The following is a 12,175-nucleotide window of genomic DNA, read 5'->3' as shown; positions in this document are numbered from 1 at the left end:
TTTTTTTATAACTCCTCACTGAACATGCCACTGTGCAATCCTGGCACTTTATTTGACTTAGGCATTTGTCCAATAAGGTCAAAATAGTCAACTTCAAGAGGAGGAGAAGATGTAAACAAGGATGGAGAGAGAGACCCAAGAGTTCTACCCATTTCTTCCAGGAAATAGAACCCTGAACTTATCTAAGTATTTCTGTGTTGTTATAGGATGGACACGTGAGCCATTCTAAATGATAGCTTAAAACTAAAAGGTAAAGAAAGATGCTATTTCCCTCCTCGGAATCCTACCCTGGAATGAAGACAAAGATGCTGCCATGACAAGGTCAGAATTACCCTCCTTGGGTGTTATTTGCAGGGCACCAAAAGCCCCTAATAAGCCAAGACTAACACCCAAACTGGCCTAAAATCCCCCATCACTGGAGATTCACAACTAACAAAAAGGCACAGAGTCCCCAGGAATCCCTAGTACATATGCCCACAACAGAACACAGAAATCTGAGGGAATAGACACAGGACGTGGGAGCTGTGATGGCAGAAAATGCAGAAAGAGGATGAGTACTGCCAGAGAGAAGCTAATACACTTCATAGTTTTGCCTGGGCTTGGCCCTCAGGGGAGGTATTTGCCGCACATGGCTGCCAAGTTGCAGACTACAGTTCCCAGCCTGCCTAGCAGCTAGGTATGACTGTGTCAGTAATGGGATACAAATAGAAGTGAGATATGCAAATCTGCCATCATCTTCTTAAAGGCAAAGCCACTTGTCCTGAATTTTCCTCTACCTGTGAACTGGAATGCAGATGTGGTGCTGGCCCCGTCTCCATCCAGGGAAGGAGGACAGCCCTCCAGGGGACAGCAAGGTTAACAAGATAGAAAAAGGGTCCCTAAATAACTTCAGGCAGCAGAGCTACCTTGCCAGCCTGGACCTTCCCCCTCCAGACTTCCATGCAAGAAAGAAGTAACTGCTATTTTCTTTGAGCCACTGTATTTTGGGTCTCTATTATAGCAGTTTGGGCTTGAATATAAGAATCAAGGGCTAGCCCACAGCTGGAGCGTCCCTAGAGTCAGGTGGCCACTCCAGTTCACTCTGCGTTAGCTGGGTGGAAGGAGCACCATGGGAAAACAGGCCAGCTCAGGCAAACCTTGCAGCTCCCAACCACGGGCCACGTGGTAGGGCCAGTAAGCGGAAGAAGTATTTGAATGCACAAGCTGTCACTCAGTTTAATTTCCTGAAACTTCTCTACTGGAAGGGTATTAATTCTGTAAGCATCATATTCTAAACTCTCCAATGGATTGTGCTGTCTAGGTGCAAGTCACCCATTCTCACAAATTGAGTACTCAGGTCCTTTAAACTACAGCACAGGAGAGTTTTATATATACCACTGGTTCTCGCCTTTATCATGCATGGAATCACCTTGAGAGCATCTTAAAATAGATTACTGGACCCAGAATTTTTGTTTCAGTAGGTCCCTGCTGGGGCCTGAGAATCTATATTTCTGACAAGTTCCCAGGTGATGCTGATGCTGCCGGTCAGGGGACACACTCTGAGACCTACTATCCCACATAAGCACACAACTGTCGCTGGCATACTCTGCAAAGTCTTAAAGCCAGATGCTAATCGAAACAGTGAACACCATACTATTTTAGTATATTCAAAATGCAAGGATGCATTTCCTGTTGATGGCTCAGTAAGTAAACAAATACATAATTTATTTAACAAATATTCCTAAGTGCTTATTCTGTGTCAGGTACTGGGCAAGCTGCAGTTAGAAAGCAGACAAAAATACCAGCCCTTATAGAGCTTAAATTTGAGTGGGAACAGCCATCATTATTGGATTTCATTATGTTCTGACATTTACATTAATTATCTCAGGTGTCCACAATATAAGCATTATCTCCAATTTCAAAATGAGAAAGTTGAACCTCATATAGTTAAGTAACTTTCTCAGAATCACATGGCCGTACCTCAAAACCAATGTACTTTCCCTAACACCAGAGTGAAATGTATTTGGCTAACTTGACAAAGGGACTTTCAGCAGAAATTCCCTGTATTTTTTCACTACCACAGTTTTTCACAATTTTTTTCACTACCATGACCCTAAAAGATCCCTGAAGCCTTGGGGACAAGAGCCTTCAAGTGTAAGACCCTAAGACAAGGTCTGGGAGGGGAGGAGCATGAAATGCAAGGAGGGAACAATTTCCATAATTCTGACCACAACCCATTTTCTGAACCATCTGGAAGGTAAATTTGCTGTTGGGTCAACATGAGCTGCTTGGATTCAAAAGAAATTTGCTTTGAACATCAACCTTTCGTTAAAACTAACAGGTCCCTGGTTAAAATTGGAGCTCCTTCCTTCCTCCAATCATTTATTCGACAAAGATTTCTTGAACCCCTGTGTGCCAGGCCCTGTTCTGGGAACCGTGGAGAATTGAGGTGAATAAGACTTTGTCCCTGCTTGCAAGGAGCTCACAATTTAAGAGTAGCTTCTTCTTCCTAGTTTTCTAAGGTTTCTTTCGGTTTGTCTTTGGGACAGAAATTTTTTTTCTTATTTTTTTAAAAACATTTTGAATGTTTAATGGTTTGAACCTTTATTCACAATCCCAATTCATACATCAGTTCATGCTCTTTTTAAATAAAGCTATTAATAAATAGGAGTTGGGTATTTGGTGTAATAATATGATGCTTTATTTTTTTAAAGAGTAATGACAGTGACAATATTTTCTTGGGAAAATATTTTTTAGAAAAGAAAAGAAAAAAAAGAAAAGAGAAAAAGAGGTGGTTCCTGGGGCAACGGGACAAAAAAAATGAAAAAAAAAATCCTGGAAGATAAAGAATCTATGATCCTAAAAATAAAGGATAGAAAGCTGCCCTCAAGGAAGGAGAGTGAAGAACAGACTCTTAGAAGAGAAAAAGAAGATATTTGGAGAGGGGTAAAAAGGGGGAGGGAGGCAGGCAGGCCCCTCATTGTAACACGTACTTTACATAGCCTAATGTCCTTTGTGGAATGGTGTTTAAACCTCATTAAGGGTGGTTTACATGTACACTTTCAACTTCAGGACATAATACAGTTCATTTTCTTTTAAGAAAGTGAGGATTAAAGTTTGCCGGCTCGCAGGATTGTCTATCTTTAATAGGTAAACCTACATATTCTTAAGTTTGGAGCCTTAAAATTAGACTGACCTTCCAGCGGTGGACTCCCGTCTTGATTGAGAAGGCCTGTCAGAAAGAATGTTGTGCATCCACGCACCTGAGGGGTGAGCTAGCAAGTTACTGGTAACAACCAAGCCTTTGTTTGCTTCTTTAAAATGCTGCGTGCAGAGGTGACCACGCATTGTTTTCATTTCCATGTGACCTTGACTCCCTCAACTCGACTGACAGCGCTCTCCAAATTTTCTCCGGCGTTTTCAAATCTCAAAGAGCAAAGTTGTCTTCGAGGTTTCTTCTCTTGAACTCCAAGCATACTGAGATAGTTTTTGACCACAATGGTCTCTTCTGGAGAGTCATTCCTGTGCCCAGCGCGGGGGTCTAAAGAACTCCCAGGCAGTGCTTAAGAACAGCTGGAACGCAGACCACAGGCCTCCCACACCTGACAGTGGGGGCTCTCCGACTTTATTTAGCATAATAATTTCCAGGGAAGCTTGTTCCCATGCAGATTCTTGGGTCCAGCCAGATAATCTGAATTGGTAGGACTGGGATAAAGCCCAAATTCTGCGTTTTAAAGGTGCTAACCAAGTAAGTCTGATGCAGAGAGTTCCTGGTCAACATATTGAGAAACTCTGGACAATCTGCATTAGAGTTAGAAACAAAAGTGTAAAGGGAGCCACTTCACTCGCTCAGCTAAATTTATTGAGTGACTACAATGTGCCTCTCTTGGTGCTAGGCACAGGGAATACCGTGGTAAACAAAACCTGTTCTCATCAAGTTCACATGTAAGCAAGTAATCACACAAATGAATGTAGAATTACATCTTTGACAAATGCCACAAAGAAGAGTTTTACAATACCATGAACACCTGTGACTGGGGCATTATCCAAAAGTCAGGGAAGTCTTTCCCTGAAGGCCCAGTAGGTGTTATCCAGTCAAGTGAGAATATATAAACATTCCGGACACAGAGAGAAAAGCATGTGCAGATGATTCCCTCTGCCTGCCATGGCCTTGCCCTCATCTCCTCACACAGACTCACTCTTCACTGTCCAGGTATCACCTCCTTCAGGAATCCTTCCCAACTCCTCAGGCAGGGTTAAGACCCTCTTCTGAGCTCTCCTAGCACCCCTGCAAATATCGGGCTGTCCCCCTCTTGAGAAAATAAACTGCTTGACTATCTCTGCTCTCCAGTGGTGGGCAAACTGACCCAGCACACTGTAAGGTTCATCAGTATTCAATGAGCGAGTAATTGAATGTTCTTCCTTCTCTGTTCCTCATGTGCCTGTCAAAGTCCTTTTAGGTCCCACCTCACCAACAAGGGATCTCTCCTGTGCATGTTTGGATATATTATGTCCCCCAGAAAAGCCATATTCTTTAATGTAATCTTGTGGGGGCAAACTGATAAGTCTGTTGATTAAGGTGGAAATGTTTGATTAAATTATCTTCATGGAGATGTGGTCCCTGCCCACTCAGGGTGGGTCAAATCACCGGAGTCCTACAAGAGAGCTCACATACAGAAGGAACTCAGAGCATCTGAGAGAGACTTTTGAAGAGATGCTTGGGAGCTAACAGAGATGCTCAGAGATGCTTGGAGATGCAGACAGAAGGACGTTTGGAGATGCTAAGCTAAGAACCGAAGCCCAGAGTTTGCCCCGGAGAAGCTAAGAGAGGACCCCCGGACACTTAGAGAAAAACTCCCTGGGCAAAAGAAGCAAGGACACATAGGAATTGAGAGAGAGGAGCAAAAACAGAAGCCCAGAGACATTTTGGAGAAAGCGATTTTGAAACACAACCCGGGAGCATGGACCAGCAAACACCAGCCATGTGCCTTCCCAGCTGACAGAGGTGTTCCGGACGCCATCAGCCTTTCTTCAGTGAAGGTATCCTCTTGATGCCTTAGTTTGGACACTTTTATGACCTTAGAACTTTAAATTTGTAACTGAATAAATCCCCTTTACAAAAGCCAATCCATTTCTGGTATTTTGCATTCCAGCAGCATTAGCAAACCAGAACATCTCCCTTCTCTAAATTACTATTGTACCTGTTATTTGTGATATTCTTTGTTGAACTCAATCATTTACCACCTTGCATTGTAGTTTGCTTATTCCATATATATCTTGCCTCACCCACCAGACTGCGTTCTGCTAAAAAGTCTGTACCACAATTTATATGTCTTTTGTGATTCCCTTAGTCTCTTAGCCAATTCTGTACATTCAGAAGGCACTCAAAAAATAATTATTGAAAGAGTGCATGGATTCAAGAAAGGCTTCTTTAAATAGTGACCCAGAGAAGATTTAAATTATCTTGGAGAACTCTTAACACTAACAACAAAGAGTCTTTACATGAGCCAACCCCCCCCCCACACACACACACACATTTTGGTGCCATGAGCTATGCCCGCACTCACCTTCAGTCTGTCTTGTGAAGAGGCAATGAGGCCTCATGACCAAGAGCATGGGCTCTGGAGCCAGACTGCCTGGGTTTGAATGCTGCCTCCCTGCTTGCTGATCTTAGGTTAATCTATCAGAAACCCAGTTGCCTCCTGGGACCTATTATGGGGGCTTACCTCACTGAGTTTTAAAAAAGGACATACAAAATAGAAAAACCAGAAAAAGAAATAGAAAAGATAATCCATATTGACTACTGGGCATTGTGTCTGGCTTATAGTTAGTATTTGATAAATGCAGTTATTATTCTTGAATGTAGCTTCTAATATGATGACAAGGTTTAAATGGAGTGAGACTTCTTGAGGAAACCAGGTGTACAGTGATACTGGTCCCCTCATCATTCCACTCATTTATATGAGCAGTGGTCTTGATGGTGTCACTGGAGAGAAAGGCACAGTGACAACTTTTAGAACCAGGAAGTCATGTACTCTGGTGGGTAGACTCTTACTAAGCGACTGGACGGGAGGTCATCTGCAGCTCAGGATGCATTTCAGTAAAGGGGGTTTACCGTCCAGTGGGATCATTGGATACAAGGCCATACATGGTAGGTAGGAAAGACCGAATGTTATCATTTATTAATGCCAAATATGCTGTTAACTAGGCTACAGATACTGTAAATAGCCAGTTTGCCTAAGGGATTTGCTTTTTTGAGAGCATAAAACCCTTCTCATTACTCAGTATAGAGATAAGTATAAATTAAATCATAATCCAGTTTATGCAAATTTTTTTTTTGCATTTAAAAACTTCCTGTCTCCCAGCAGCTCTTCCCCAAAGTAAAATAAATGTAAAACAGTCTTTTTTCATTTCTTCCCTTTGGTCTGACTCTACAAACTAGCCACATTAAAATGCAATATTATTAGAATGATTTGGAAATGCATATTACCTCAGAAAGAAAAAAAGCTGGCATAATAAGGTTCTTCGTTCTATGCATTTTGTCTGCCTACTGTCTGCCTGCTTTCCTGTCTATCTGTCCTGTGCGGTCCAATAGCCAGGCAGCCATTTTATACTGCATGGTCCCTTCTCACGATCTGGGCACATGGGAGGGAGGAACCTAGGCTAAGGCAGTCAATGCTTAGGCTTCCCAGCAACCCATGACCTGATAGGAAAATGTGAACCGTGCCAATCTGATTTCCTCTACCTGGAATGCAGACCAAAAGCAAAGCAGGCCCAACTAGCAATGGAAGCTGCAGCTGAAAGATCATGAAATAGACTTGTGAATAGTGGCCTTACCCAGCTGAGGTTGCATGTAAGTTAAGTCGGACATTGGAGGGAGCTGAGGAAGGAGAGGAAGCCAGGTGGTGGTTAGAAGGAAGAAGGCAAATGTGGAGTGCAGCTGAATCACATCCATGGGTGAACGCTGGGATAAAGACCTCCAGACCCTGGGACAGCACCACACCAGGCCAGTCTGTGCAAGGCCCATGTGCCAGAACACCTTGTCCTAGAGTCTGGGGATTGGTTTGTTTTATGCAACTGCAAGAAATTTTTCTAAGACATTCATCTGACTTTGGTATTACAGAGAGGCCTTGGTTCAGGGAAGTCATGAAGGCAATTCATTGGCTCATACACAGCTTTGGGAGGATAGTGATCGATAAAAATGATAGTGTCCAGATCACAGTGAAAAAAATAGCTCCTCTGGACATTGCACTCCTCAGAACCAGGGTGCCTGCTTAAAAGAGAATGCTAACAATTGAGAATATGTGCAGAGGAAGGCAGCAAGCCTCTTGAGGGGGTAGGAACCATCTCATACAGGCCCTGAAGAAACTGGGGAGTTTTCACTTGCAGAGTGAAGATTAAGGAGGCAGGAGAGTCATTTTCAGTGTATGTAGAGTGGCCACATTTAAGCCCAGTGTAATACCCAGAGTTGCCCAACAATGGAATGTTCCACTGTAAGGTAGGGAGCACACTGCCCTGCACTTATTCATATAGAGGCCAGCTGACTACCCAACTTGTCTCAGGAGATGGAGGTTAAACTAGAGGATCTCTGACATTATCTTCAATACTATCCACAAGTTTATCCACAATGACTACCCATCACCTCCAGGTCCTCACTAAGGCCTCATAAAGAAGATGAAGATAAAGCAGACCATAAAATAGGCATTCCCTTCACCTCTAGAAGACTTCAAGTGGTCCAGTGAGAAAGGAGTCAGAAAATGTCCTAGATCCATGTCTCATCTTCATCTGTCCCTAGGACTGATGAGACAAGATCATGCTTATCTGTCAGCAGACTGATGTAACAGGACCACCCCCACTGAGAAGACAGAAAATTCTAAAAAGGGACTTTTTCTTTAAAGTCTAGAGGATGATGGTTGGTGCTAGGCATGTTTTCAGGGACTAAACAAATTCAATCAACTAAATCCCCACTGGGGAAGTACAAAGGAAGTAAGCTGGTCCTGAAAGCTCTGACAATGGTCAGCACTACTTCCCCACTCACCTTCAATCCTACCACCCAGGCGGTTGTGACTATTTGTAGAGACTATGCACCTCCACAGTCTGGCCAGAGCAAACAAAATGGAAATCATTCGGTGTGTCCCCTTTTCTCTACTATGGTTGGGTTGCCTCCATTCTCCACACACTTAATAACACATTGGCAAAGGACAGGGTGCGTGGAAAGAAGTCCCAGCATGTCTCAACAAACAACGAATGCATTCTGGACTCACCAGCTTCCTGACACATGTTAGGAAACAGTGCAGCAGAAGGCAACTTCAGGAAGCTTCCCAGCTGGGACCTGGTGACCAAAGTGACGTGCAGGTAACCTGTTATTCTCATTGATGGCAGGAATAGTCCAATTTACCAACTGGGCCTTGCTGAAAAGGCTCTTTTCTGCTATTTTCACGCTTTGTCCTCACTCATGGCAAGGACTCAATTCCAGACCCAATGAAACAGGAAATGGCCAGGATAATATTAAATGACAGTAGTAAAGAGGTATTTCTACTTGTCCCTATTTCAGGGTCACTGGTTTGTTTTTTTGTTTTGTTTTGTTTTGTGTTTTGTTTTTTGTTTTTTACCTTTCTGGAGAATGAATGTTTTTCTGTCAAACATCCAGGATCCATTGTGCAACACAGAATGATGCCTGTGGAGCAACCGTACATCCATGATGGATGATTAGGACATTCAGGCCAGCCTAGGGTTAGGTGTTACTCAGGATCCATTCACACCTCGAGCCAGGGTGACCAGTCTGGTGGCATTTCCAATGACTAGCCCTCACCCAGTCCTTTTTGCCCTCCATTGCAGAGCTGTGCATTCTGGCTGCTTTCTGCTGCAAACAGTCTGCCATTGAGCCGTTTTCCCCAGCACTGCACAGTTTCTGCTGCCAGGATGAGTCACCATGTAACACGCACCCTCACCCCCTCCGCTCTGTACTTAAAATACTCTAGGGCAGGCCGAACAGAACCCCACTGTGCGTGAGCACGTGTGTGAACGTGGGATTGGCAGCTCAGGTTCCTGAGTCCTCTGCAAAGCAAACTGTACTGTTTGGCCAAGGAGTTGAGAGAGCCAGTAGCTCTGGGGGTTCTGTTTCTCAGATCTGGACCTTCCTCATGCAGCCTGCCAAGTTGCATTCTCTTTTTCCCAAGCAGGTGAATCTCCATTTTAGCCTCTCTGATCTCAGACAGAAGCACGTCTGCTGGAGGTTGATTTGTTCTGCCTCTTCTCTCAGCCTGGCTGCTGACTGGCCACTGTGCTACAAACAAGACAGCCCCGTCCTGCTTTCACCTGTGGGTTCCTGTCCCTCAAGCACAGCAGCATCTGGCTGTTTCCTGAGTTGGAACCCATCATCCTCACTTGGACAGAGGTCCCTAATCCCCTCTACTCCGCACTGCCTTTTGCTCTCTGCCTCTCCTCCGTCCACCCACACACAGAGCACTGACCGTGGGCAGAACCAATCACAGATCTGTAGAACAATCCCTCTCCCCTAGCCTGCATAGAAAAATGGATTAAAAATTGTCCCCTTTGTCCTGAGCCTTTGAGCTGAAGAATTCCCTCCTCCTCCTTTCTGCTGAGAAACGCTGAACTTCCATAGGCACGCACTAAACAGCTTCCTTCGTTCCGCATGGTCTACGCCCAGCCACACACTCCACCTGCCAGAGTCACCCCTCCTGCTGAAGAAACACACAGTTCCAGCTTTCAACCTGCTGTAACAGCACCCGTCATAGAAGGGGCCTCAGAACAAAAGCCCAGCCCAGCACAGCCTAAAGGGACATCCTGTGCCCAAGTTATTCATTATTCAAGTTAGAGGAGGTCACAGAGCAGGAAGCAGGTTGGAAACCAAGGGGAAAGGTAACCTGAAGTGTGGGGAATTAGTCAGGGTGACCTTCTAGGGCTGATGGGAATGCCAAGTCCTGGCAGAGGTGAGTACCATGGTGAGAAGGTGGCAAAGTCATAGCCACAGCCCCAAGGTGGGACAAGGTCAAGTGGAAACAGCTAATTATCAATAAGCTAGCTACTTAATAGCTTTTGCTATGCACCAGGCACTGTGCTTAGCACTTTCCCACATTGCTCATTTAATCCTTGCAAGACGTATCGTTCCAATTTTACAACTGAGGGAACAGAGCTGGAGAGAACAAAGGACTTGCTCAAGGTCACACGGCTAGTAAGTGGTGAAGCTGGGAGTCTGAATGCAGATCCGTCATCCTCGTAACCACTTAACTCTGAGCAGTGAAGGCTGAAAAAATTCTAGGTGGTCTAGAGTGACTGGGAAGGTGGAGTTTGAGGGGAGCCATGAGAGAAATCTGGTTCCCATAAGGTCTGAGAACATGTTTTCCAGTAGCAATACCAGGTTTGTGTGGAAACAGAGGTTTCTAGGAGCCCTAGGGGAAGCTGGTTTAAAATGAGATGCTGCGTTGGCTATGCAGGCATGACTCTCAGGACTTCCTCAGAACCTGAGAAAAGTTTACATGCACCGGAGGGGGAATGAGCAAAGCCAGGGAACTAAAACTTGACGGGCAGTATCCCCTAGAGGAAGACAATAGCTCAAGGACAAGAGAGAAAAAGGATCACTCTACTTGGCATTTATGACAGCCCTGGAGAACTAAGATAGGGCACTTCTTTTTAAGAAAATAAAAGGGGGGGTTTCTAATTAAAAATCTGTCACTGTGAGCCTCTCTCCACATAGAAGAGAGAAAGGGAGAAAGAGAGAAGAAAATCAAGGGTGGGGGGTGCGATGGGAAGGGTGGGATGGGTGTGGGAGCAGGAAGGGCCCCCCCTCCACCTCCTTATCCCTCCCCATGCCACCTTTCCTTCTGCCCATCCTTTCTTGCTGATTCTGCCCACAGGCTTTCCTCCCTCTTAAGCAGTGGGCACCCAACAAACAACATGCCCTTCCCAGAGACCTGTCCTGCTGGAAATTCCTTCATGAAGTAACTTCTGTTAGGAGGGGACTAGGGCATCAAATCTGTAGGTGCAGCCTCTTCTAGCAGCCCTCCTACAACGACTTGGGGCTTTTCCAACATAAACACTGCAGGGGCAAAGCAGGGGGTGGCTTCCTTTCCCAACACACTGTTCTCATGGTTGTCCTTGACAGAGCCCTGCAGGAGCCTCTCTGGGGCTAGATGGATAGGTGGCTGCCTCTCTCCTGAATTTCAGGAATTTTCAGGTTTGCCCAGGTCTTGAAGCAGGCCTTGAGAAGGGTTGGTGGGGGAAAAAGTCATTCTATTGAAGTCCAAGGTTGTCCTTAGGGCTGCATATTGACCTTGGGAACAGAAGGGTGGTCTAGACAAACATTCCTGTTTCGGATAATTCCTTTATAGAAGTCTGGGAAATCCTCCTTTCTAGGATGGGACATGTTGCCCCCTGGGGATAGGTTTTTCTGCAGTGACTGCGGTGGCACCCCAGCATTTTCTGCCCTGTCACGGGCCTTGAGAGGAACGTGTGAAGTTGCTCAGGGGCTCAGTTGACCGGGATGCAACCAAGAGGTTTGACTTTTCAGCAATAGCGGATAAAGAATGGGAAGGGGGACTGCATACCCAGGACTGCTCTCCAACGTCTTGCCACAAGAGCTCGGTCTGCCTAAAGGCGCCTTTGGACCCAGGAATTTTTACAGGAGGAAGTGGTCGGTATCCCCAAGGTGGCATATAAAAGCAAGCCAATGAGAATACCAGCCGCTGACCCAGCACGAAGAGTCGTGGGTGGCTGGGTCACGTGCAGATACTGTCGCCCGGGTTTAGACTGGCTTGAGCCGCCATGCAGTGCGACCGGTTTCCGATGCGAGGACTCAGTGGGAGCTGGTCGGCTTCCTACACCTCCTACCCTTCCCAAGCCCCGGCTCCGGGCTGCCGCGCTGGGTGGGAGGCGAGTCTCAGGGTTTGGCAACTGTCCTGCTCAAGGTGGTTCAAGCCGCCCACAGGGGCACACCCGGGCAGTCAGGAGCCGGGACAGCCCGCTGAGCTGGCCTGGAAGGAGGGGGACGGGCCGGAACTGCAACCGCAGTGGTGGGGAGGGCGGAGGGGGCGGCAGGTGCAGGAACGGAGAGGCGGGGCGGAGTCGGGCAGAGTCCCCGACTCTCAGGCGTCCTGAAGTGACCTTCCCTCACCCTGCTAGGGCGTAGGAGGGGTGACCTGCAGCAGAGGGAGGCCGGGAGCGTGCGGGTGAGCGC

At 46.1% G+C, this 12,175-nt stretch overlaps 1 long non-coding RNA gene across 2 annotated transcripts in view; it reads right to left on the bottom strand.

Annotated features, from left to right (window-relative positions):
* LOC119526378 overlaps positions 1-10,650 on the bottom strand; it is a 67,046-nt gene extending 56,396 nt beyond the window's left edge. For both annotated transcript variants that reach the window (XR_005215170.1, XR_005215169.1), the window contains exon 1: positions 8,244-10,650. This is a non-coding gene — a long non-coding RNA (uncharacterized LOC119526378). The remainder of the gene's footprint in view (positions 1-8,243) is intronic.
* Between the last annotated feature and the right edge of the window lie 1,525 nt (positions 10,651-12,175).

This window comes from Choloepus didactylus, chromosome 2, assembly GCF_015220235.1.
Source record: "Choloepus didactylus isolate mChoDid1 chromosome 2, mChoDid1.pri, whole genome shotgun sequence".
NCBI lineage: Eukaryota > Metazoa > Chordata > Mammalia > Pilosa > Megalonychidae > Choloepus > Choloepus didactylus.
The sequence above is the reverse complement of the archived record's forward strand: the minus strand, read 5'-3'. Positions and strand labels throughout refer to the sequence as shown.